Raw genomic sequence first — 23,167 nt, 5'->3', positions numbered from 1 at the left:
TTGAGGGGTGAAAACTTGACAGGAGCTAGACTTTAGAGATTATCCTGTGGACAAAAAGGAGATCTCACATTTTAGGGGGAAAATGTCACAGCAAGAGGTGTTCCTTGGTAGGACAAGCTGGGTGTTAGTGTGGTGGAGGACTTGGTAGACAGATTATACACAAGAGGCATATTAGAAGTGTGCCATGGAAATGGAGAGGAAGTGCTAAAGGGGAGGTGGAAAATGGATGGGGTGCCAGGAAAGGACCTGTAGTTTTATGGATGGAAACTTATAAACAAGTTAAGGTTTAGAGAAAGATCAAGAGTGAGGTATATGATATCACATATGTGGAATCTAAACACACACACACACACACACACACACACACAAATGAACTTATTTACAAAACAGAAACAGACTCACTGACATAGAAAACAGGCATGATTACTAGGGAGAAAAGGGGGTGGGAAAGGATAAATTGGAAGTTTGAGATTTGCAGATACTAACTACTGTATATAAAATAGATAAACAGCAAGTTTCTATGGTGTAGCACAGGGAACTATATTCAATATCTTGTAGTAACGTATTATGACAATATGAAAAGGAATATGTGTATGTATGACTGAAACATGTGTACACCAGAAGCTGACATAACATTGCAAACTGACTGTACTTCAATTAAAAACATTTTTTAAAGAAGAGGAAAAGAAAAAAAAGAAAGTTTCATGGGATCCAGATGAAAAGAGGCAAATAGATGGCATGTAAATGAAACCAGAGGCCATTGGGTTTGAACATTAGAGGGGACAGACTTCCCATGGGTGTAGTTCCAATGTAATAAGGAGGTAAATATGCCTGGTGTCTTTCTACCCTCATACCAACTTTTCACCACTCTTCTTAATTTGCCCTTTGTCTCAAAAAGCTGACCATCCATGTGTTCTCTTGGTGTCTGGCTTCTTCTGGGTTTGTCCAATGAGATGCGCCAACAAGAGACTGGAAGGAAGGAGAGACAGGTCAATATATTTATTTCCCTGCTCAACCGCTGTGAGGCCACGTTAGATGGAATAGTCCAAAATCACCACTCTTCTCATGGTCTACATGGCTTTCTCCTTCTGGGTCTCATTAACTGCTCCTCACTTGGGCCTAGTAGTCATTGCTTGTAGCTCCTATATTACTAACCCCAGGGTATTACACCATCTCTTATAAATATTCCCTTTGTAAATAACACTTTCCTAAGTAATCCTAACTCAAGAGCACATCTGTTACTTATTGGGAACCAGTGAGAATGGGAGAGCCATTTTAGGGGACCTAAAGAGTGGAGACAGCAAACACAAGCTCTCATTGAAGATGTTCAAGGAGGGGACAATGTAGCTCAAGTCGTAGAGTGCATGCTTAGCATGCACAAGGTCCTCAGTTCAATCCTTAGCACCTCCTCTAAAAATAAAATAAGTAAACCTAATTACCCCCCTCAATTTTTTTTAATGTTCAGCTGTAAAGAAAACTAAGAAAAGAGGTTGTAAATTGAATAGGGGCCAAAATGGAAAGAAAATATTTAGGATGAGATACATGATGATTTTTTTATCTTTTAAGACAAGGACACTTCCTCTCCTTTAAGTACGTAGGTTTATTGCAATAGAGGAAGCACCGTGTGTGTAATGGACCTTTTACTAAATCCTACATTTTGGCTAATTCTGACATCTAACTCTAACCTCCCTTAATGGCCACATTCGAGATAGAAAGGGGGAGTCTCAAGCTCATTTTGAACTCAGAAGCCATAGAACGAGTCTGGCAGTAACAGCTCTAATTGCTCATCAGGACGACCTAAATGATAAAATCACTGTACAGTCTTGGTTTGAGATCAGTAAGAAATCATGAAATGGCCATGAAGAAAGTGGACATGTCATAAACCAAAGAAGCAGCAGGGATGGAGTTCTTCCCAGCCAGAAGATGAGTTACATGGTGGAGAAGAACAAGGAAAGGAGGACCCACAGGCTGCTCAGGGGATAATGGTCACAGCTGTAGTTTGACTACTGCAGAATTTCGGCATTGCTTGTTGACATTCCCAGGGTGGCAGACTACGGCGGTGGGCAGCACCTTATATTTTGTGTTCCCCACATTTAGTCTTCTGGTTCAGGTACCGGCCTTCCTCACAGAATTTATTATATTAGGAGAGAAGCAATCAAGGTTGTATAACAGAGTGTCTCAAGGCACTTAGAATGCTTTTTCACCTGATGAACTGTGCAAGCAACAAGCTCTAGGAGTTCAGACAGGGAGACGGAGATCACTGAATACACAGACATCTACAAATGACTCATCTAAATATGCAGATGCACTGGACAATCCATTGAGTCTGAGGAGGAGGCAGTATCCTAATTTTGTATATAAAATTTATTAAGATTTTAGGATCTCTCTTGTTTTGAAGGCTCCCAAAATTTGCTATAGGACTCTGAAAATTGCCAATAGCTTTTTATTGTTGTTGTTGTTAAACCTCCCAATCCCACCAATTACCCCAAAGTGCTAGATGCTGAGCATAATATGAAGTAATATACAGTTATCCTTGAAAGTCCATGGTGTTTTGATTTTGTTGATATTTCTAAAATGTTTCAAAAAACATTTTTTTCTGTAACTGTAATACACAGAGAAATAACTATAGGCTTGAGTTAGGAAGATGTTAAAGAACAGGTGTAAAAAAAAAAAAGGCTTTCCCCAATATAAGTGAATTTACCCCTAACCCCCCCCAAAAAAGTAAAAAGCAGGAAGCATTGCAGAACATTGGAGAATTAATGCTATTTTTTTTTTAGATTTTTTAAAATTGAGGTATAGTTGATTTACAATGCTGTGTTAGTGTCTGCTGTACAGCAAAATACAATCCAAGAGCATGGGGTATCTTTCCATTTTTTTTTGAATCATCTTCAATTTCCTTTATCAGTGTTTTATAGTTCTCAGTATCTAGGTCTTTCACCTCCTTGCTCAAGTTTGTTCCTAAGTATTTTATTTTTCTTGATGAATTTTAAAGGGGATTTTTTTCCTCCTGATATTTCATTGTTAGTGTAAAGAAATGCAACTGATTTCTGTATGTTAATCTTGTATCCTGCTACCTTAGTAAATTCATTCATCAGTTCTAGTAGGTTTTATGTGGAGTCTTTAGGGTTTTCTATATATAGTATCAGAACACTGGGGAATTATAACATATTACTTAGCATTATCCTTCAATATTTGATGACACATCAGAAGCCCAGACATTTATTGACAACAAGGCAGAAACTCTGGGAGAGAAAGCAAGGCATACTAAGTTTAAGTGAATGGTGTGAATTTCTCCACAGGCTTAATGGTATCAGCGTATTCTTATCTCTTTTTTTCCCCCAAATAAATTGTGCAGCCTCTCATCTGTGTCATACCAGGAATTTCAGTATCTCTCTCCTTTTCTGTTGGATTGTCAGAGAATTCTAGGGAGTTTTTCAGTTCTAATTCTAAAGGAGTTTTAGCATGATTAAGTCCAAGTTGCCAGTTTCTCACTCCCAAAGTGTGTCACAACTGGTGACTGTTACCTTAGTCTGCTGCACTGTGTCAGCCCTCTGCTCTGGTGGTGTTTCTACTCCTTCAGATCTCTGTGGCAGAAAGATAGTTTTTAAAGGAGATAGATCCTTCCATCCCCCAGTGCAAGGGTCATCTTTCTTTAGGTTCCTGGGATCACAGCTCTTCATAATCAACTATTAAAATTCATACATCAAGTCCCAGCCTCAAAGTACTAGATCAGAACTCATGCCTCTGTCTGCTCCTTTCACACCTAGGAAAAAATCACCTGCTTTTCCTTCTGGTGACCACCTCTTCCAGAAGGATGGTACATTTTTTTAAATCCTTGCAAATCAAAAGTTTTTTTCCTCTTTTTTTTTGTTTTTGTTTGTTTGTTTTACATTCCTCTCTATGAACAGTTGGACAATTTAAGATTTAGTCAAACAAAACCTACCAGTAAGTGTAACACTTCTCCATAATTCCACGTAATATTGTATCTTAGGTTATAAAATGAAAAATAGGGCATTTCTGTAGCATAAAAGGAGGGAAAAGGGAACAACAAAATCTAAAACAAACTAGATTTTGTTCCCTATAAACTGGCAACTTATAAACCAGATGATATGTTTAAAGTAGTTAGTACAGTTCTAGGAATTACAAAATGTTGTATGAATAGGTGTTCTGCCAGAGAATGGATGGCTAAAGAAAACAAATTTTAAGTCAGAGAAGTGAGTACTTAACTCGAGATGACACATTGAATAACATGAATATGTCAGGAATGTCAGCTTAGAGGTCTGAGGTCAGAGCTATGTTCCTCCTCTCATGTTCTTGAATGTGCTCTTGGGAGAACCATGGGGCCTAAAAGAAGTCCATCACACAGTCTTCAAAGAGTTCACATAAATGGGAAGAGGGCAAGAAAAATGCCAGATTTACACCTATAGATGAGTTGGAAAATCATAAAAGCATGCAGAAGAGTGATAAATTACATTTAACCAAGCATGGTTTTGGAAGGACTTCTCAAAGGAGTTCAGTTTATTTCAATAATATTTATTAATGTTGCTACATCAGGATTCCTGCTGGTGAAGCACTTTACCTAGATGGTGCAGACTGTCTCACGCAATGCCAACTCTAAATCCCCTTTGGTGTGTCCTCCTATGCTTTAGAGGCTAGAAAGCTAAAAATTCTCAGTGTGGCTTCTGTGTGTGACCTAAATTCCACTAAGCAACTGCACCATGGAAGACTTGGAAAGAAGAAGTACAAAATATGAAGAGGCAGCCACAAGCACAGACTGATTCTTTGGAAAAATTTGGCGGCATGTGTGTCATCATAGAACAGAAGGGACCATGGGTTTTTGTTGAGCCCCATTTTGCTAAAAAGCCTTTTTTTCCTGCCCCTATCATCTAGCATCTGGATTACTAGAAAGTCTACAAGATAATTGTAATAAATTCCTCCCTGTATAATAGAGCTGTGAGAGATTATGTCATTTTCTACTAAAAACTTTGAAAGATACAATAACTGATCTCCGGATGGTTTCAGGCAAGGTGATGGGAGTTGGGATTCTTTACCTGACCGGGTTGGGCTGAAGGTAGGGGTAGTCTAGTTGGTAGTAGCGATTGGAATGCTGGTGGTCTGTAACACTTAATGGTAAAAGAGTTATTAAATTATGACCTTCTTTGAAGAATTAATGGCAGTGGGATGAGCTGCTCTGCTTCCAACTGAACTTGAAAGCATGAAGCAAGAAATGATAGAGGCAAGTTATCAAATCCTGGTTCAAATCTTGGTCAAAGAACCAGGAAGTTTCTACAGCTACCCTCAAAAATATCTTACATTCCTTCTAGGCATTGGGTATTACAATTGGGTGTTCGAGATTTACAGATACTAACTACTACTATAAATAGATAAACAACAGGTTTCTTCTATATATCACAGGGAACTATATTCAATATATTGTAGTAACCCATAATGAGAAAGAATAGGAAAACAAATCTATGCATGTATGTGTATGACTGAACTACTATGCTGTGCACCAGAAATTGATGCAACATTGTAAACTGACTAGAATTCAATAATAATAATTTTTTAAAAGTCAGAGCCAGAGACTAGTGGTGAAGTTGATGAAAAAGCAAGGCAGAATTCAGATCTTTGCCAGGTTTTGAGTAAAAACATGGATATTGATAGGGGAAAAGTTTAACATAAAGATTTCTAATGTGAGTATTTGAAATGATCTAGTTGACTTTGAATACCCTGAATCCCCTGTTTTACAGAATGTCACCAGACAGTTCTAGCAGCCGCTTACTCCCCTGGGCTGGTGAGGCTCTTCCTGCTTTATTTGAAAATAATGTAATCAGTCATTTTCCAAAAGAATGCCTATTTTTATCTGTATTCCATCCTACCATTTATGTAACTACAGATATATCTCAGTTTGACTGAAAGGACCTGACCTGAGATTCAAGTCCAGAAGGATAAACTACTTCTAATTTAGACTGGCAAATGCCTGGAATTTGTTTACTGAAGACTAGATACGAGTGGCTGATACGAAATGAAGTTGAGATGCTAAAAATTCCTGAGTTTTACAGAAGAGAAATTAGACAAGCCTATAGAGTTTAAAAAGATGGCATGGGCTTATCAAGTACTAATGGCTCACCTATGTTTAAATACATTAAAGGTAATAATGAAAAAAATCCATTGAAAATGACTTTGAGAAACATCATGTTAGGGATGCATTAGCATGTTTGTAAGGAGTTGTAGTGAAGAAACTCTTCAATAAGGCAAAACTAGAGGTGGAAAGTGTTACCCTTGAACTAGGCTCTCTGATAGCAGTGGGACTGATGGGATTCTGGAGTCAAGAAAGAGGTCAAGAAACAAGGCTAGGAGTAGTCACTCAATAATCAGTGAGGCTGGAGTGATCATCAAAATGGTTTGGCAAGCAGGTAGCTTTGGCAGTGGCTACTGAGCAAGGTGTCCCTGGGACTGAATCAGTTGGACAATACATGAAAATTCTACTTGAACATTATAATGAAAATGCTGCTTCTGAAAAGTGGTGGACAGACTTAGGGCAGCCACATTTGCAAACCATGCAGTTGGCTCTTCAGCTTATTCTTGGATGTTCAGAAGCCCTAGAAAGAAGGGCAGGCTGGGTGTCTGAAAAAAATGAGACTGCAAATTATATCACATGTACAATATAAAAATCTCTTTCTAGCTGTTCAAAAAGCAACAGTGAAATTCCAATCTCGTGATTTTCCTTTTCTGTCTGCCTGTTTTGGAGGCTTTGGGTTTGTGTAGCCAGTGCATACCATGTGTAAGCCAATTTAATAGATTCTACCTTTTGTGTGTGTGTGTGTGCGTAGCCTTTATTCTCTGCCAGTCTGTGTGTGTGTGTGTGTGTATAGCTATATAGATATATCTCTATGGGCTTGAGTTTATATATATACACACACACACACATATATATATACATACACATATATCTTACTAGTTCTGCTTCTCTGGTTGAACTCCAAATGATACAGTGGCTCAAAAAGTAATCCTATATGTTACCTGAGCTGCTATCATGAACTTGTATGCCACAAAGTTGAATGTACCCAGCAGGACATCACCACCAATAGGAAATGAAATATGCAGGATTAGTGTCCAAGTATGTCTAAAAGACCCCCCTAAATTTTATGCTCAGATGACTAATACTCCCAATGTGTCCACTTCCATAGCTGTACCGTCATGTCTTCTAGCCAAACTATGATCTCATAAATTGTTCTCATATTATCAATTAACTGGGGAGAAAAAAATCAGTTTTATTTATAGATGATCCAGTCTAAAGAGTTGGCCTCAGCCAAAAGTGGTCATTTCACTCTTATAGTCCACTGAGGGATACCCGTGTGCAAGAGCAGAGATGGGAATCCTCATACTGGGACTAACATAAGTGCTAAATATGATCACCACCCTTCTTTAAAGAAGAGACCCTTGTGCTATGGCTATATTATCACTTCCATGGCTTGTAGGGGTATATAATGGTTTGCAGAGATGGTTAGATACTTGAAATTCATGATTATATTGGAATATTATTGACAAGAAAGGTTTGGTAAGAAGTTCATGGGTGGATAGCTTAAAATTGTCCAGAATGTAAGGATATTTGTACCTCAAGAGGATGCTCACCATGATTATCACGGCTCTCGGTAATCATGTGAACGCAGTAATTGCCTCTGTTGGTATTATTCAACCACTATTCTCTGCACTCCACATTTATTCAATGGACTTATGAATGAAAGTGGCTCTGGTGACAGTGAGAGAGTTAGTATAGCCTCAAAGATGGCTTTCTCTGAGTGCTTCATCTGCGAGTAGCAAAAATTAGTTCCATCACAATAGAGTCTTATATCCCAAAGTACTTAACTGGCAACTCATGTCAGGTCAATTACATGAGACCTCTTCTTGCGTAGAAGAAAAAAGGTGGTTTATTTTCACTAGAATAGAACAGTAATCTTTGCAACCTGCAAGAATATGGATTTGTCTTCCCTGCATGCTTTATGTAATAATTCTCTCTGTGAATTACCATTTCCCTATTCAATATCATGAAATTCACTATAACATTGTTTCTAACCAGCAAACCATTTTACAACCTATCAGGGATATTGAGATCTCCTCTTATGGGATCCAGAGAAGACAGAGCTGGAAATACATAAATTCAAGAGTTGGAAGAGATAATGTGGTGTTGTGGAATGAACTTGACTCTCAGAGCCAAAGAAAGTGAGTTGGTGTCTGATTTCTATAATTTTTTTAGTCTTTGACTCCTGGCAAATTATATATCCTCTATAGGCTTGAGTTTACTTCTCTGTAAAATATGTAAATAGCAAGTAATTCATGAGATTGTTGAGAGTTAAGCAAAATACAAGTGTTAATAGATTTAGCACATGAAAGATAGTTTTTTAATAATTTAAAACAGAGCAAGTTGTAAGTATTCAAACTCTTCTCAACATTCGAGGAACAGCAGAGATAAATATTTTCTGTCAATATAGGTCTCATTATTGCTTTTATTGTCAACATTTTTTAATCAAGCCCTTAATATGTTCAAGGCATTGTGATTTTATCCAGAAACAGAAAAATAAACACTGTCTGCAAATTTGTTCCTGTATATATATTTCTTTTATTTTATTCATCCTCTTCTACATAATGTGTATTTGTAGAACTTAAATATTTCACCATGTTATGAATACAAATGAAATTACATCAATAGTAGTAATTTAAATTTCATTGTTTTTGGCTCTGGTGGCATATTGCAAGGAGTCGGTGCCCCTTCAGGTGTTAAACTCTTCAAATTCAAAAAAATTAGATAAATTGGAAGTTCAGGATTTGCAGATACTAACTACTATACATGAAATAGGTAAACAACAGGGTCCTACTGTATAGCACAGGGAACTATATTCAATACCTTGTAATGGCTGATAATGAAAAAGAATATGAAAATGAATATATTTATGTATAACTGAAGCACTGTGCTGTACACCTGAAATTTACATTTTTTTTACAACATTGCAAAGCGACTATACTTCAGTTTTTTAAAGTATGGACAGTTCAAATCTTTTTGGCAAGTTTCAAATATATATATTTGAAATTTGAGAGTGAAAAGTTAATTTATTTTGTTCTCTTGCTTTGTTTTGTGTCCTCTCATAGCTGAGAGAGTTAGTTGGAAACCTGGCAAAATAAATGGGGAAAAGTGGAGTAGGAAAAAAATGGGGAGAAAACACAAAATTACATATACTCATGCAATCTCTATTATGTCCACTATATGGAAAGAGATGGCAAAAACCACATATATTTATAATAGAAATATATATATTCATATTCATATAGAGCAAGTATTTGTATTGAAGTATTTAGAAATAACTTTCCAAGAAGACTAAATTTAGGGAAATATACTCAATATCTTCAATATTCTTTCTCATGGAGAAAAAATATGAAAATGAATATATGTATATTCATATATGACTGAAGAATTGTGCTGTACACCAGAAATTGACACAGCATTGTAAACTGACTATACCTCAATTAAAAAAAAAACTGAATTAAAAAAAATTTTTTAAAGGAAGACTAAATTTAAATTTTTCTAGTAGTTTCTGTGGATAAAGAAAGCAAATCGCTTTGAAATGCATCTTTTTGTTTTGGAAATAGCTCCTGGAATAACTGTATGGTCATTCAATACAGAACAAATATTTTATTCATTTTTCATAGTCAAGATTCTAAATGGTGGATTGATGCCAAGTATGAATACTTCATCTGGAATGTTAAGTGTTCTTTTTATAAAGGACTTCTCCATGATGAAATCTGAACCTCTACACATGGGAAGGGTTTTTGATTCTCTGTTGGTGTTGGAGGGCAAGGGTTTTTATCTTTCCTACAGAAGGAATTTGACAGCAAAGAAGAGCATCAGATAGAAAGTTTAGGGCCTTAATGCTTTGTTATTAACTGTGGTGAAACCTCACGGTGAACCCAGGAAGAGCGATAACACTGTCGTGAGAAGATGAACTACGTGCAGGAGACTCAGAGAAAAGAGCAGTTTAGGGCAGAGTCAACTGATGATGGTGATTAAGAAGCCGGTTGAACATAGGGAGCAAGCAAATGTCCTTTTGATGATCCTCAGAAACAACAGGGAAACATTCTGATTCAGGGCCTGGTTCCCCCAAACTTACCCATTTGCCCATTCTCAATGTCAGCACTGAACATTCTGCATCCCAGAAAACCCTTCAGTCTTTGGAAGAGAGACATGGTTTGTCCCCCCATCTCCTGTAGATATTCTGATATACTTGCTCTAGGCTGGAGCCCCCAGATGACTCTCACATGCAGCCAAGCTGAGGGTCACTTATGTACTGATGGGTAAAGCTCGGTAAGTGGTCTTGGGCCTGGATTGTGGAGTCTCTTGAATTTTAGGCAAAGGAGAATGTATGTTGTTCTGTGGGGACTCAGTGCTATTTTAGAACATTATGCTATCATGTTTTCAATTAGAGGGAAACTGGAAGAAAGAGGGGCTAGCAAAGAGGCAGGCAGATAAGTGGGCTTAGATTAAGGTGGCAGTAGGAATATGAACATTTTCAAAAGGGAGAGTTAGGTGAAAGAACTTAGACAAAGTAAAGGAAACAACATAAATTACCTTTCCCTTTTTATTCTCAAAAAACAAAACAAAACAAAACAGGACTCTGCAGGTATCATCAGCTAATGTCCTATAACTTCAGGCTATGTGACAAGTGGTCCCATTTAAAAACACAGTGTAAGGCTCCAGGGATCTTTCATGATATGACCTTGTATTATGATGCCATAAAAGGGTACAAACCAGCACTAGCGTCTCATGACCTTCCTTTGCCAACAATCCCTTGGAAAGCAAATATTTTCTTTGTGTGTGTACACTGGTGGTGATTGACAGGAGAACATTGCCTGGCTGGTTAGAGCAGAAGGGAGCAACAGCACACATTTTTTTCTTTTTAAAATAATTTTTGGGAGGGGATAGGAAGGGTAATCCAGACATGAAGCCCCCAGGGTCAGGGCCCTTCTTCTCAGTGCCCACCTTCCCCCAAGTCTCACCTTCCCTGGGCTCTTCCAGGTCATGCTCTGGCGCCTCAGCCTTGGCGTCAGCCTTGGCTCCCCTCGAGCGAGTCTGGTGCAGCACGGAGCGCATGTGGATCTCCAGGGTGGAGCTCTGGTTGCAGGAGACCCCGCAGACCGTGCACTTAAAGGGCTTGTCTGTGGCCGCGGCGGTGGTGGGTGCAGTGCCGGCTTCTCCCCGGGCAGGGCTAGAGGGGTCAATGACAGCCTTCCTCATCTTGTGTGGTGGGAGACAGGTTATAATGGACCAGGAGGATGTTCTGTGTGAAGGACTCCTTATACACAGTGCACTTACAGGGCCGGGCAGGGTCAAGAAACTTGTCCCAGGCAAAGCTGGTGTTCTTCCCATAGGTCAGAGGCTGGCGAGAGTCAGCCGGAGCTGGCTCTGCGGGGAGGGGCTCCCCACCAGCCTCCTCTTCCTCCTCAGTCATGGTGAGTGGAGGAGCCACTTCAGGCAGAGGGGCTGGAGATGGGGCTGGAGAACGTGGCTGGCCTGGGCTTCCCGTGGGCTTGTTGGGGGCCTCGGCTGAGGGCGGGGGAGGCGCACGAAGAGGATCAGGACCGGCTTCGGGGTCAGGTGAGGGCCTTCTGCTGCTTGGTTTCTGCTGGGTGCAGGCTCTGGCCCAGAAGCAGGAGGCTCAGGGCCATCACCCTGAGGGCTGAGAGTGGGCCCAAGCAGCCCTTTGATTGTCAAGGTCATTTCTACAGTTGTGGCCACTAGCCGCAGCTTCTCAACACGCTCGGGCACCACGCTGTGCAGGCGGCGAAGGTGGAAGCGGAGGGCGGGCGCCCGCAAGGGCAGCTCCCGGCGCACCGGGCAGCGGTGCCTGGGCCGCACTGCATGCCGGGAGAGGGCGTGAGTCCCCACCTGGTGGGGCTCCGGGCTCAGGAGACCGCAGTAGGGACAGCAGAACACCATGGTCTGGTTGCTGCTGTCTCCAGGAGGGCCGGTCTTGTTCTCTGCTCCTTCAGATGCCAACTGTTCGGTCTTATTCTGGGCATCTTTCTCAGGGGTGGGTGGCTCAGCTGAGGGAATAATGGGAGCCTTCCCAGGAACCTGGAGCCGCCCATGGCTGAATCTCAGGATGCCCTGAGGAGCCGAGAACCCCTCACCGGCCGTTGGGCCGCTCAGTAGCAGCTGCAGATGCCGCTGGGCCTGGGCGTCACGGTGGGCCCGGTGGGCACAGGTGCTGCAGCACCGCCAGGCGGGGAGGCGTCTCCCAGGCACACAGCAGGCCGCGGAACAGCCCCAGCTCTGCCCCCCACTGCTGCCCCTCCATCTTCAGCAGAAACTTACAGATCTGGCTGTTTTCTTCATGGGCTGCACCTCAGGCATGCAGCTGCATCTTCTTGCTGTTGGACTCAAAGTCTCTGATGTTGCAGCGCAGGTGCAGGGGGGGTTGGACAGACCCATAAGTAGCCCCACCTCTCAGAGGCACTGGGGAGGGGGTGCCAATGGCCCCACCCCCTCCCTCAGGTGGGCCGCCAGCTGGTACTTCTGAGCATGTTTGTCGGTCTTCAGGTGGAGCTGGAGGTTGGCCTTGAGCTGGGTGCCATAGCAGCAGAGCTTGCAGCGGTGGGTGTCACCGACAACCTTCTTCCACTCGGCCCCCAGGAGGCTCCCACCGACACTGCAGTGGCAGAGTAGCAGCTCCAGGCCATCTGTGCTGAAGGCCTGGCACACAAGGCAGCAGAACACCTTCAGGGATGGGCTGTCATCTGGGGGCAGCGAGGTGGGCAGCCCATCAGACAAGGAGCCTAGGAGCTGACTTGGAAGCATGTGGGCATCCAGGGGTGGGGAGATGCCAGGGCAGGTTTGGGGACCTTGCAGGCAGGTGCTCCAAGGTGGTGGAAGCCGTTGAGAAGCAGCTCCGCTTCCAGGGGCTTGTCTGGCCTTGGTCCGGGGCCAGGCAAGGAAGCCTGAAGGCTGCCCTAGGGTCTGCGGTCTGAAATACTGGAAGAGTTCCTAGGTAGGGGGGTGGGCGCAGCCCCAGCCTGGGGCGGGGGTCCTGGCCCCACCAGCCGCAGCAGCAGTCCCAGAGGCAGCCCCTGGTGCGGCATGAGAACTTTCTGCATGTGCTTCTCTGAGGTCATGTGGATGCGCAGGTTGCGGGAGACGGTCTCATAGCTGCACACCTGGTACTGCCATGACTATTTGGTCTTGGGCTCCTGGTCCCGAGGAGGGTGGTAGCACTGCCTCTGGGGGGCTCTCCTGTCCCCACCTCAGGCCCGCCTGGAAGCCCTGCAGGTGGGCCAGGTGCTAGTTGGACTGCGTGTGGATGTGAGGCTGCCCTTGGTGGAGGTGGAGTAGCTGCAGACACCGCAGCGGTAGGGAGTGTAGCTGTGGTTGCAGCTCCCTCTCTGGGCGCGGTGGAGGTGGGGGGGCGGTGCTGCAGCAGCTGCGGGTCTGCTGCCCTAAGGCTGCTTCTCCCACACAGGCACTTCCAGGGTCTGCTGGACTTGTGGTGCCAGTTGCACTTGGGACACTTGAGCATCTTGCAGGAGTTGCATGAGCGTAGGAGGGACATGGCTGGACAGACTGAGGCCCTGGAAGGTTGCTAGGACAGGGATATAGTGGTCAGCTAGGTGAGAGGGCTGGGGTGGGTTACCAGGGTCTTCAGAGGAGCCCACAGGGGCAGGGAGAGTGCCCCCTTCCTTGGAAGTGAGTGAGCTTTGGTTGAGCTTTGGTGCCCCTGGGGGAACCAATCTGGCCCTGCCTCACCTGCTGCCATACGCAATTCTTTGCCTTGGGTTGGGCTGGGGTCCCAGGTGGCTGGGGTGGTTGGAGCAGAGGATGGGCTGAGGGCCAGGACTTCTTCCACAGGGCCTCAGGGGGACCATCCTTGGTCTGGGCTGCATTCACCTCCATGTTCCCAGGGCTGCTGTCATTAAGGGGTATTTCTAAAGGGGGATGAGCAGGCAATCTTGGTTCCAGAAAGCTTAGGAGGGCCACGTAGCCCTCACCCCATCCCGGAATATGGCTGGGTTGCCCAGCAGGCCCTGGTGTTGAGTGGGGGTTAGTGTCACCCCATGAGACTGTTTGTGGCCCATAAAGGCCTGGGGCCTCCTGAAACCCAGGTGGCACAAGAAGAGAGACAGAAGAGCACCCAGGGGTCTCCTTCTCTGCTCCCCATGGGGCCATCTTTGGGATCTCCAGGTGGGTATGGGACCAGCTGGTAGCTCCAGAAGGCTCCATCCCTTCCCTTACAGGTGGCGGAGATTGTGATGAGGTATTGTGGGACAGAATTTGGGCAGAAGAGCTAAAGCCTTGGATTGGGTCAAAGCCATGTTGGATGTGACGGGCAGTGAGGTGTGCAGTGGGTGGGTGGGAAGCAGGGGTGGGCTAGGCTCTTCCTTGATGTCTGCCTCACCCCAGGTGTTCACTGCCTTTGGTAACAGGCGTTCACTGCCACCTGGCAGGGACGGCTTGGCTACCAGGCAGGCCTCACCTCCAGCTGTGGTCCACAGGAGGGAGCCCTCCTCCTTCCTCCTGCTCCTTGTCCTCTTCCACCCTCAGATCCTTTGATGGGAAGCCCCCACAGCCAGGCTCTTCTTGGCGCCCCCTGTCTCCTTTGGTTGGATGAGGCCACAGCCTGCCTCCAGGGGCTGGCCCCCGGCTCTGAGGCCCTCATGCTCTGAGAGGTGGAGAGGGCAGCAGGATCTGTGGTGACAGGATCTGAGGGGGTGCTGGGGGAGGAGGTGTCCGGAGGCGGGGACGGGGCATTGTGCTCATGGGACAGGGTGGTGCCAGAGGTCGAGGCTGTGTTAAGGGTGGCCGTGGCAGACGGAGGAGAGCTGGGGGTTCATTTCAGGGTGGCAGCCAGGACCACCTCAGCTGGAAGCAGGGATGGGAGTCAAACAACAGCTACCAAGCAGCACGATGTGGGGAGGGGAAGGGGTGGCGCTTGGAAGGGACTTCTCTGATGTGTTGATTCCTTTTTCCCCTCCTCCTCCCTCCCTCCAGCGCTCACTCCGGGCGTGTCGGGGTCGGAGATGGAAAAAAAGTAAATTAAATTCACAGCAGTGAGGGAAGTGAAGGAAAATAACCAATGCTATTTGGCCCTGGCTGAAGTGTTTTCCTGACTTCGTGAGGGGGTTTCCATTGATTCACCCTGGGCACTCGCTTGCTCCCTGCTGCCACCTCCTTCTCGTCCTCCTCTTCCTCCTCGTCCTCCTCCTCATTCACTGGCTGAAGCTGAGTCATCCCACACCAGCAACAGCACATTTGAGATGTAATTCTGGGCCATAAAAATCTACTCACACATTCAGAAACACACAGCAGACACTGTATTCTGCCCTCATTCATACACAATTACATACTCACATTCACACATACATACATAGGCACACACTCTCACACAGTCACACACACAGGCACACATTCATACACACACCTCTATATCTTTATCAAAGTCAAGCTGGCTGTGAGCACAGAAGATTTGAAAAGGAAACAGAAAGAGAAAGTCACCTTTGCTTCATTGAACTTATATGAAACCCTTTTGACAAGGGTATTGATGTATCCCAGGTAAATAATTTCATCTCCCATTGAATCCTGTTGCCCCTACAGCAATTACCAAGGAAACTTTTATCTAGTGGTCCCTGGGAGGTGGCGGGTGGCAAGATATCAGCTCCTGCGATCAAAAGGGGACTTCTGACTCTTTAACAGCTAATCTCATGTGAGGCAACTGAGTCTCCAGTTTCCTCTGCTAAAGAGAAAATTATCAGTTTAAGCTTTGGGCAGAGACTGTCCTGCCTTTAAGGAAAGGACAAAAGGTTGGGAACAGGGAGGAGAAAAAGATACTGAGGTAAATGGGCCCTGCAAGTAAATTGATGATTCTGGTGTGAGCATGAAACTAGGAATAAGAATTTGTATGTAGGTACAAATGTGAATGCAGTTTTTTATATATATATAAAATATATTATGTATATATATATACACACACACATATATATACACATTTATTTATTTATTTACTTATTTATATTTATATATATTTATATTTGTGTTTATTTATTTATATATCTCCATACATATGAATATAGCTATAAATACAAATACAGATTAATCTAAAGAAAATAGAGAAGGAAACCCCTGGTGGAGGGCTGGGGCAGGTTTATCTGTGCTCTGAGTGTAGGGCATGTGTTTTGCCTGGGGACTTTTAAGAGTTAATAGTCTAGGTGAGTTAAAAACACTGAGACTGAAAGGGACTTTAGAGATGTTGTTTGACAGATAAAGAAATCAATGCCCAGAGAGGTGAGAGATGTCCATATACCAACATTAGTGGTCTAAACGCTAATCTAATAACATAGCATAATAATCTGTCGACTCAAGGGATAGGAGGCCACCCACAAAGCTCTCCAAGAGAAGGTTCACAGATTTAAGGACGTAATTGTAGCACATTGGAGACCCCACTTCTTATCATCAACGGTGGTTCTCGCATTCTGTTCATGTTTTTCCCTAAGGAGTGGAGTGAGTGACTTGAGGAGGGAGTACTTCTAGAATGTCTAGGATGTCTTTCTTCCTTCCTGCTGTTACTGGTGTAAATTGCCCTCTGAGTTCTTCTGATCAGAGAGAGTTGCATGTGGACACCTGGTGTGCATTTTGATGACTGCCCTGTTCTTGGAATTTGCATTGGAGCCTGCATCTTGAAGGGAGGTATATAAATGTGGTACTGTTGTTAAAATGGTATAAATTACAGGGTTCTGGGAAGGTCACAGCTCAGAGGGAGGGGGGGTGGTACCATCATCCCACAGTGGCCAGAAGGCTCCAGTTTACCCTCTCACAGTTTTCCTTTCCTGGTCCCCCAGCTCCCCTCCAATGTTCTAATGGTTACAAACTCTTGCAGCATATCCTCTTCACTTTCCCTTCCCTCTGGGGCCAGTTTTGTAAATATAGCTGACAGATGCCTGCCATTTTTCCTTTAGCAGTCTGTCTCATCTGACAGATGTCAAAGGTCTCACCATTGTGATATTCTTGTTACATTGCCTTTCTCCCCCAAACCTGTAATTTTGAAATCAATGGTCTGAGTTTGAGGTTTATTTGGAACCTCAAAGAAGGCTTAAATAACTAGTTGCTTAGAACATGAGTGAATACTAATAGTAATATGCTATTTCTTCCTCCTCTGCATCCTATCAGGGAACTTGCATGCTCTCCATTTAAGCCAAAGGATTGACTCTCTAAGGATGGAATTTTAGGCAGCATTTAGTTCTGGTAAAGGTGATATTTTCAGGCAAGTGGATATCCAAGGCTGCTGTAAATCATACTGATTTTCTATAGTGTGTACTGTGTTTATTTACTTTCCCCAGGTGCTTGGCATAAGAATGCATATGCCTACCTGCCTTCAGAGCCACTTCATGGCAGGGTACAAAGGTGGGACATGTGACTTTGGAGCCTTCTCCACTGCAACATGAATATAGTACTTTCTCTGTCTGCAGCAAGGGCTGGCCTTGTCTCTTTCCTGTTCTCCAAAAAGTGGCTCCAAAAATGAAAGGAGACAACCGGTACTGGAGAGGAGTTCCTCAGGAGGACAGAACAGGCAGGAGAAAAGAGTGGTCCCAGCCCGCGAGCTCCCTCTGCTGACCTGTCCATGGCCACGCAGTAGAGGAGGGGCAGCCTGAGACAAAGGACTTCTGCACTGTGCTCCCCAGCATGCTGCTTCTTGGGGGGGGGTAAGAGGAGAAGCAGGGGGGTGGCATCCCTCAGAGGGGATGTGGTTTAGGATTGACTAAACAGGAAAGGACAGTCTGTGCAATTTGTGTCTTTTAGGAAGTTGTTCTCAAGGGTTGTCATTCCAGTCAATAATGTCATCAAAATAAGCCCTGCCCACAGGTGACATAAAGAAATATCCAAAAGGAGTAGTTCCTGAGGGTGCACTCATAGCAATGGTAATAATTCATACTTATTAAGCACTTTATATAAATGTGTACGTTTTTGTGTGCATATAAGTACACACACATACACAGACACACATGCATAATTTTATGTATATAAATTTTACTCTCCAGAAAAGCCTAGAATTGAGGGTTGTGTTACCCTCCTTTTACAGGTAAATACCCTGGGATTAGTGATTTGTTCAGGGCCAGTCCAAGAATGTCAGAACTAGCATTTGAACCCGGGTCTGTTAATTTCCAAATTAAAACCTTTTCTTTTTGATATTCTCTTTCAAACAGATTTTGTGAGTGCAGGCTGATCCCAAGACAACTTGTCAACTGCAGCTAAAGTGAAGCTAGTCCTCCGCATAGAGAAAAAGGGACGACTTCTGTGCAGACGGTGCACCAAGAGCTTTTACATATCTTATTTAATCATCACAGCAACCCAGTCAGGGATTTGTTATTGATTCCTGTTTGTGAAGCGGTACAGTACTGATTCAAGGTACACTGTGGATTAAGGATGGATATGGTAATCTGTAAGTCACTAGTAAAAAGTAAGACACAATGAAAAGGCCAATAGAATAGATACAATGGAATACTACTAAAATAATTCATAAGAAGCCATGAAACGTGGAGCAAAGGAAAAAGAGGAAAAACAAAAATAAGTTGTAAGACATGAGTCAGCCATATCAATAATCATATAAATATTCACAGAATAAAAATTCTACTTAAAATGCAGCAAATGTCAGCTTGGGCTTAAATATTAGACCCAACAAGACAACTGATAGTTGGGTCTTGTTTTATAATCCAGTCTGATATTAAACCATTAAAAATAAGGATGCAGAGAAGTTGGAAATAAAAGGATTGAAAAAACAATCATAAAAAAAATCACTTTAGCTATGTTAGTATTAAAGTAGAGTTCAAGTCAGTGAGTAGTACCAGTAATAAAGAAAAAAAATTGGAGAATTTACAGAGCCAGATTTAGAAACTTATTCCAATGTTAGAATAATTAAGACAGTGTTATATTGGCCTAAGGGTAAACAAATAGATCAATAGAACAAAATATGGTGTAAATCTACATGCACACAGTCACTTAATATTTTTTACAAAGGTGCCAATATAATTTAATAGGGAAAGAATATGAATGCCAAATCACTAGAAGAAAACATAAAGGCAAAAAGTTATGACTCCAGGGAAAGCAAGGATTATTTAGACAGGAAGCAAAAAGCACTAACCCAAAAAATAAAAATGTTAATGGTTAATTGATTTTAGCAAAACTCAATGTTTTAATCATTAGGCATAATTAATTAAATAAATAAGCCACAGACTTGGAGAAAATATTTACAATATTTTCTCACAAAGTACTCATATATGGAGTAAACAAATAACTCATTTGTAATGAATAGTAATTCATTCTTAAGTGATAATAAAAGGATTAAAAACCCAATTAAATACATAATGTAGGTGAATCTGCATTTTGCAACAGAAACTAATTGGTCAAGTCAATAAAAATACAGAAGGTGCATAGATCATTCTTCATCAGGGAAATAAAAATTGAAACCATAATGACAGACCTCTACATATTAAAAAAATAAAACATGTTTTATTAAAAATAAGATTTATAAGATCAAGTGTTGGTGAGGATACCTCATATATTGCTGGGCCTGTGTAAAATAGTACAGCCACCCCAAAACATACACCCCCCCCCAAATTGAGTGTGTATGGTCACAAAAGGTTTGTACTAGAATGCTTATGGCAGTTTTGTTCATGAAAGACTGGAAACAACCCAAATATTCATCAACAGGAAAACAGGTAAACAAATTGCAGCAATGGAACACTACTAAATAGTGAAAAGGAATAAACTACAAATAGTTTCCAACACATTAGTGACTCTTTAGAAATGGTAGTTGTGTGAAAGAAGCTAGACATGAAAGAATACATACAATATGACTCCATTTATATGAAATTCTACAACAGACAAAACTGATGGTGATAGAAATCAGACTTCTGGGAAAAGAGGTTGGTTGGAAAAGGACAAGAGGCAGCATTCTGGTGAGGTGGAAAGGTTCTAAACCTTGACGAGGACAGTTGTGATTACATGACTACAAAATTAAAATGCTATTGGTAGGGATTTGCATTTTATGCATTTTATTCTATTTTAGTTATCCCTCAAAGTACTGGGGAAAACTCAAAATGCTGCATAAGTTAAAATGAGATTATCATTGAAAAATACCCATTGTAAAGAGATTGTTGGCTTCTTTGAGAATAGCATGTGGAATCAGAGGGCATAGAGAGGAGGAAATAGGAACACTGAATATAGTCAATTATTTTAAGAATATTGGCTATGAAGGAAAGGAAGACAGACTTGGTGGTAGTGGAAAGGAAATACGTATGTTTATTCTTTGGACATGGAAGAATAAACATGTCTGATAGATCTGAAATTATCTTTTATTTTGTAGTTGTTAATCAGAAAACTAAAAACCTGAGGACAATTAGGGCATTTATTTTTTAGTGCAGTTTCAGATTTGCAGAAAAACTGAGCAGTTAGTACAGAGTTCCATATACTCAGCCCCCATAAATTGAACACCCTACCCTGCACTCAACTTCCCTTATTATCCTATCTTGCATTTGCTACAATTAATGAACCAACATCAGTACATTATTACTTACTGAAATCCATAGTATACATTAAGGTTCAATCTGTGTTGTACAGTTCTGTGGATTTTGAAAAATGCATAATGTCATGTATCCCCATAACAATCTCATGAGGAATAGTTCCCCTATCCTAAAACGCCCTGCGTGTGGCTTCACTTGTCTATCCCTCCTCCATGCCCCTGGGTTCCTGGTAACAGTGATCTCACAGTCACCACACCTTTTCCTTTTCCGAAATACCATGTTGTTAGAATCATACAATATGTCACCTTTTCGGACTGTCCTTTCTCACCTAAACGTTCCCCGCTGTTTATTTGCAGCCAAACCTTTCTCCTACCCCGAGCTTCAGGCAACCACTGATCTGTTTTCGTACTACATGGTCTTGTCTCTTCTAAAACTTTTATGTCAGTGTGATCATACAACATACAGACTTCTGTGAATGGCTTTGTTCAGCAGCATACTATTTCTCAGATTAATCTCTTTAATGCATGTATCCATAATTTGCTGTTTTGACTGTTAAATAGTATTCCATGGTATGAATATACCACTTTTGCTTGTCCTTTTACCTGTAGATGACATTTGGAATGTATCTAGTTTTAAGCTATTATGAGTAATGATGATAGGAACGTCCACATAAAAGGCTTTATGTAACCACAGGGCATCGTTAGGTGAACAATTTAAAATTGTTGCATGCAGACCTCAGAAAAATATATATTCTTCAATTTTTCTATGCAGTGTTTTATAATAAATCAAGCTTGTTAACTATAATTAGAATTCCTATGCGCCCTGGCCGGCGCGTGCTGGCGGCCGGCATCTCCACATGGGACTGGCGCAGCGGGCAGCGCGCCCCTCCCACCCGGCGCGCCCCCTCCCACCCGACGAGCCCCTCCCACGCCGCCTGCCCGGGGACCGCCTACGCCCGGCTCCGCGGGTTCGGATCCCGGCCTGGCCGGCGTACGCGGGGCGGTGGCCGGGAGGGCGGGCCCGGCCTGGGAGCCTGAGGTGGCGCGGAGCCTCGCCTTCCTGGCACGCTGCCTTTCCAAATGCTCCCACGTCTCCTCCCCCATCCCAGTCGGGTGACACGGCCTCCGCCGACTCCGTCCGGGCAGGGTCTCCGGCTCCCCCGGCTCCGCTCAGAGCCCTGAGGTCCTCCGGCGGGGCTGAGTCTAGCCATGAATCAGGTACAGAAAACTGGTCCGAATCAGAATTCCTAATTTCCTACCCGCTTCTACTGCAGCCTTGCTTGAGCTGCATCTGGGACTTTGGCAGGGGTCTGTGAAAGCCCCCAAACAAAAACTTGTTTTGTCAGTTTACTAACAGGGGGCACTTTCCCCTGACTTGGTGAGGTGCTTTGAAAAAGAAAGGTGCCTCGGCCGCCTTTCGTTCCCTGGCTTAGTGAGACTCGATTGTCTCCAGTGTTGTGTGGGAGCGCTGTGAAGCAGGATATTTCTGATTCCTTTCCTGTTATTTTTTCTTTTGCTTGCTCATTGGAAAAGGTTCAGGAAAGGGAAGCTGATGAGGTGGAATTAGAAGCCTGCTGCATTTGCAGCAAAATTCATGTTCTTTCCTTCAATGCAAGAAATGCTAAAATTCAATCTTCGTATTAACTTTTTTTTTTCAAGGATACAAGATGATTTGTTGAAAGCAAGAAAAATGAACAGGAGACAAGATGGAGTGAAAACAGCTTCAGTGGTTTTCTGATTGCTTGATTCTTCTTCTAGCCTTGTTATTTTTTCAAGTTCTAATTGGACATACCCTCTCTTTTCAACATTGGGAAACTGAGATGGAAAGAGTAATCTGACTAGAAGAATGTAGAGTCCAAACAGGGCTGGGCCCTGAAAGGGAACTGCATCTAGAGTTTCATAGAAATGTCAGATTTTAATGTTTGAAATATAATTTCTAGCTGGGTGGGAGAAACTTTACATTTCTTTAAAGAGTAGTTGTTCAAACATGTTTATGAAAGGCTTGCCGTGTGCCAAGGAGCATATGGTCCTTTCACATGTATATTCTACATCACTTAATAAAAATTGCCTTGTGAAACTTGTGAAATTGCTTGTTCGTGTCCTAAATTCGGTAATTGTAGTCATCTAGGAAATATGCTAGATTTGAGCAGGACATGTTTTAATCACCTGAGTATTACCATTCAGAAAAAAAGCTCTGGCAAGTGGAGAACGGTTTATAAAAACCTTTATATCTGAGCATATTTTGCAGTTGTTATTTGCAAACGGGGACTAAAAGTGTTTGCTACCTTTCTGTGATTAAGAAAGAATCCAGAGAAGATTGATTTGAAGATCAGTTAACTTTGCAATAGAAAAACATATGTTCTGATGACAAGTGTTGGTACTAAAAGTGTTGCAGCATTTTGCATAAGCTCATTTAAGCATCGTGAGAATTCACAACTGACAAAATAGGTTTGCTGACTCAGGGTACATTGCTGAAGGGGGTGGGGTCGGGTAGGAGGAAGCTTAGAGCGCTGCACGTTTTGAGTTGGGTGATGACTCATCCTGCCCACGGACTGCTACGTGGCCCTTATTTTATACACTATTTTTTTAAATGGAAGGCTAAAATGCTGCTG

The 23,167-nt window shown here is 42.8% G+C and overlaps 1 pseudogene; it reads right to left on the bottom strand.

The window, feature by feature from the left end:
- Window positions 1-25: 25 nt before the first annotated feature.
- LOC140688894 (zinc finger homeobox protein 2 pseudogene) lies at window positions 26-15,274 on the bottom strand (annotated as a pseudogene).
- Between the last annotated feature and the right edge of the window lie 7,893 nt (window positions 15,275-23,167).

Source organism: Vicugna pacos, chromosome 24, assembly GCF_048564905.1.
Source record: "Vicugna pacos chromosome 24, VicPac4, whole genome shotgun sequence".
Lineage (NCBI taxonomy): Eukaryota > Metazoa > Chordata > Mammalia > Artiodactyla > Camelidae > Vicugna > Vicugna pacos.
The sequence above is the reverse complement of the archived record's forward strand: the minus strand, read 5'-3'. Positions and strand labels throughout refer to the sequence as shown.